The following is a 4,442-nucleotide window of genomic DNA, read 5'->3' as shown; positions in this document are numbered from 1 at the left end:
CCCCCTCCACCCTTCCCTATTTACAAAGACTTTGTTTCCATTTTTTTCCTCTTCTAATATTTTTTCCTTTCCCTTTTTTCCCTTCCCCTACCCCTCCCAATTCCCCTGCTCTTCTAGACCTTTTCTTCCTGTTACACAATATCAGTTATACATTTTTTTAAATTACAATATTAAGATCTAGGAGACATTACCACAGATTTTACAGAATTTAAAAGGATATAGAAAGCATATTACAAAAATCTTTTTGAAATAAATTTGACAACTTCTAAGAAGTACCTTGGAAGACAAATTAATGAAACTAACTCTGGAGGAAATATAAAATTTGAATAGCACCTATTAAAAAAAGTATAGTCCTAGCTTGAAAACCTACCTATATGACAATGACAACAGCAGGCTCATAAACATTTTAACTGATAAATTATATAAAACAATTAAAGCAGAAAAAAGAAGGAACACTTCTCCCCTCATTTTAGAAAATCAACATTGTGCTAATCCTAAAACTGGATAAAGATAATAGAAGAAAAATTTATGAACATAGAAATTTATTTAACAAAACAAACTATTAGAAGTAAGATCTAGCAGGATGTAGAAAGTGGTTTTGTTATAGGGATGACAGTGTTGGCTCAGCATTGGAAGATCCACCCCCAAAAGTCATCATTTTACAAAGGAAAGGAAAAAGCCATATGATCCTGTCACTAGTTGGAGAAAAAGTAGTGGACCGAATTCTACAGGTGTCCATGGTAAAAGCTATCAGGAGACTAGAAGTAGAACAGAAACTTCTCAACAGATTAAAGACATTTACTCCATACTTCCAGCGAGAACACCTTATATAAATGGAGAAGATACAATACTTTCTCCTTAAGGTGGGGAACAAGGGCAGATATGCTTACTCTTTATCTGTCCATTAAACTTTGAAACCTAGTCCGCACCAACATAGTCTGGCAATAAAATGACACAACTAGGATAGGATTGGCACAGCAGAAGCAAAATCTTTATATGTAGATGAAATGATCATCTACAGAGAAAATAAAAAGAAATCTCTAGGAGCCCCTAGAACTTGTATTTGAATTTAGCAGGATTAGAAAACACAAGGTATATATAAAAATTCAGGTCTGTGTATACTTGCTATAAATGAAGAATTGGATATTGAAATTTAAAAGTTATGTAGGAGTACAAAGGACCTAGAAAAGTTAAAAACAAAAAGAAAAACAAAAACAGTGTTGGAAGACATTTAGTATCAAATTTTAGGACTTCTTCTAAAGCTACAGTAATCAAGGCAGTGTTGGTGTAAGGAAAGACATATAGATCATTGGAATAAAACAGAGAATCTAGAAATAGAACCACACATATATGGTCCACTGAGTTTTGAAAGATTATTTAACATTAGCATGTTACAGAATATAAACTCAATTCAAGAGCCGAGGAAGAGATAGTGTTTTCAGCAAATGGCACTAGAACACCTTGTATCCATATATAAAAAATTAACCTCGACCGTTTTTTTCCATACATGAAAATAACTTGAAGGGATCCATGAACCTAAATAAGAAGCCTAAAAGTATAAAACTTTAAGAAGAAATTATAAGGGAAAATATTTATGAATTCAGGGTAGGCAAGAACTACCTAGGATACAAAAAACATGATATATAAAAGAAAAAAATTGATAAATAAGATTCCATCAAAATTTAGAACTTTAAATGACATCATTAAAATGAAAAGTACTCCTTAAACACACCATATTTACAATGCATATAACCTATGAGCAGAATATATAAAGAATTCTTACAGCTCATTAATAGATAACCCAATTAAAATGTAGACATAAGAAGATGATAAATAGACAGTATAGCACAAGGAATGGTGTGCAACTCTAGAATCAGAAAAATACTAATCAGTACAATAACAAGACTGAATTATACACACATTAGGGAGAGGAAGTTAAAAGTTTTAAAAGCCTTGTCATGACTTTTCTTTTTGTTGGATTCTCCCCCTTTGCATTTAATTTGTCATGCCCAATGGATTCATTCTGCTGGGTTTCCTGGGGTTGTGATCCTATTGTCTTTTCCTAGGATATTGTCTAAAATTTTTTGGAGTGCCAGTTTGGTATTCATGAAGTTCCTGAGGTGCTCTTTATCATGAAAGCATCTTATTTCTCCATCCATTTTGAAAGATAGTTTTGCAGGGTACATCAATCTGGGTTGGAGGCTATTTTCCTTTAGGGCTTGAAATACATCACTCCAAGCTCTTGTTGCCTTGAGGGTTTGCATTGAGAAGTCTGCTGTGATTCTGATGGGCTTTCCTTTGTATGTGATTTGTTTCTTTTCTCTCACTGCTTGTAGAATTTTGTTCTTCTGTTGGGTTTCTGGAATCCTAACTATTATATGCCTATGTGTAGACTTTTTTTAATTAAGGCTAGCTGGAGTCCCATATGCCTCACCTATCTGTATGTCAAGTTCTTTTCCCCTCCTTGGGAAGTTTTCTGCCCTCACTTCTGTGAAGAGTTTTTTTATGTCATCTGCACTCTCTCCTCTTTCTTCATTGACTCCAATCAGTCTTATGTTATTCTTCTTTGCATTCTCTAGCAGCTGCTGGATTGATTTCTCATGTTCCCTTACAATTTTAAAGCAATTTTTCTTTTCCTGGCCACTAATTGCAATCTTATCTTCTATATGTGAAATTCTATCCTCACATTGGTTCATTCTGCTGTGCAGACTTTCGATGGAGTTTTTAATTTCTTGGAAATCTGTTTGCATCTGTTTTATGGATTCCATTTGTTTCCTATGTTGGGATTCCATCATGTTCCTCAGATCCTCTATTTTTTTATCTGTGACCTCTCTAGATTTATTAATCATGTCTTGCACCATGAGCAAAATCTTTGCTGTTATCTGAATAATTATTTCTGATTTCATTTTTCCCAGATTCTCTTTTGTTGCCAGTTCAGAGAGTCCAGGTGGTTGAGTATCAGATTGTTCCATCTTGTTTCCCTTTGTGGTTGCTGTCGGTGATCTGGAAGTTGTTTATGTGTCTTCTCATTTCCACGGTGGGGGTGGGGGTGCTTCTGGCGGCCACGCAGCTCACTTTCTCTGCCCTAGGTGCTTGGGATGGCAGTGGAGGAGCTTCCTTCTGGGTGCTGGGACCAGCCAAAAGGCTGTGTTATTGCTAATGATCTTAGACATGTTTCTTAATTAATTTTTATTAGTACATGTTTAGCATACATAATGAGTATATTCATTGTGTTGAGTTGGTACATGTACATGTCTCATCTTAATCTTTTTCATTTCCCCATCCTCTCCCTCTATTCCTAGATCCCCTTCCCATCTATGAAAGGTCTACTTCCTTGTTTCCTATAACCTACTCTTTATTTTGCTCTTTAAATTATGCATACTTTGAATTTCTTATGTAAGAAAACCATGCCATATTTAACCTTCCTTTCATCTTAGTACTTAATGAAATACTTAAAAGACAATGAAGAAGGAAACCCTCAAAAGCTCTGCATCAAGACCTCTTCCATAATCAAAGGAAGCAAAAATCACTGAGCAAGCCAAATCTTTTCTTTCTCATTTGCACCTCTGCCACAGTGAAAAACTGCCTTATGTATATTTTTCTTTTAAAAAGACTAGCTTTAAAAATCAACCTGTGACACACAAGTCAGGCCCAGCAAGCAACAGTCAAACAGGCTCCGGGCTGGAGCTGGGCCAGGCAGAGAGGGAAATGCAGGGGTGATGTCCTGCATGTGGCCTTTCTTCCTTGGGGAGACGGATGATGAGGCAGGTGCCTTTGACAGTTTTGTATGGAGCTCTTTCTTTCTCGCTAGCTTTAGCCAGTGTGGATTTTAGAATGTTCTGCAAGAGTTTGGTAGTACCTCTGAGCCTTGGGAACACCATTACTGCTTCCCCAAGCAGAACTCTCAGATGGAACACATATACCACAGTTACAGAGTGAGCCTTGCTGTCATCTGACTTTGAAGGTTCAGAAGAGGAAGGCATGCCTGCCCTGGCCTTGCTGATGAAGATTTTACTCCTGGAGACATATCATTGAGGATTAGGCAGTGCCAGAGCTTCTCACTGGCAGGAAACTGGTGCAGTTAAGAGGCTGGTTTCAGATTTTATTCTTACACAAGGTTGAATGCCAGCTCCCAACTCTAGGAGCATTTCTCACTCCCAGTAAATATGCCTCAGACTTCTCACTTGTATATTTGGATGACACTACCAACCATGAATGATGGCCGAGGATTAAAGACTTGACCAGCATTTTATCACTGGTTCCCATCAATAAGATAACTCAACACTCCTGTTTTGTAACAAATATATGGTCATGTTGTCTTCGTAATCCTAAAATGAGATTCACAGATACTAACTTCTCCACATGATTTCCAAAGAAGTAATGTAATGTAATGATGTCCTAACTGAATAATAAAGGAGAAATATAAGGGTAGTAAATTATAA

General features: G+C 36.4%; 1 protein-coding gene across 3 annotated transcripts in view; it reads right to left on the bottom strand.

Annotated features, from left to right (window-relative positions):
* Positions 1 to 4,442, bottom strand: part of Fbxl7 (F-box and leucine rich repeat protein 7) — a 399,360-nt gene that overhangs the window by 226,819 nt on the left and 168,099 nt on the right. The window lies entirely within an intron of this gene.

This window comes from Heterocephalus glaber, unplaced genomic scaffold (genome assembly GCF_053883595.1).
Source record: "Heterocephalus glaber isolate CG9 unplaced genomic scaffold, H.glaber_assembly_v1.0 deba00001538, whole genome shotgun sequence".
In the NCBI taxonomy this organism is placed as follows: domain Eukaryota; kingdom Metazoa; phylum Chordata; class Mammalia; order Rodentia; family Bathyergidae; genus Heterocephalus; species Heterocephalus glaber.
This window is presented reverse-complemented; position numbering and strand designations above follow the sequence as displayed.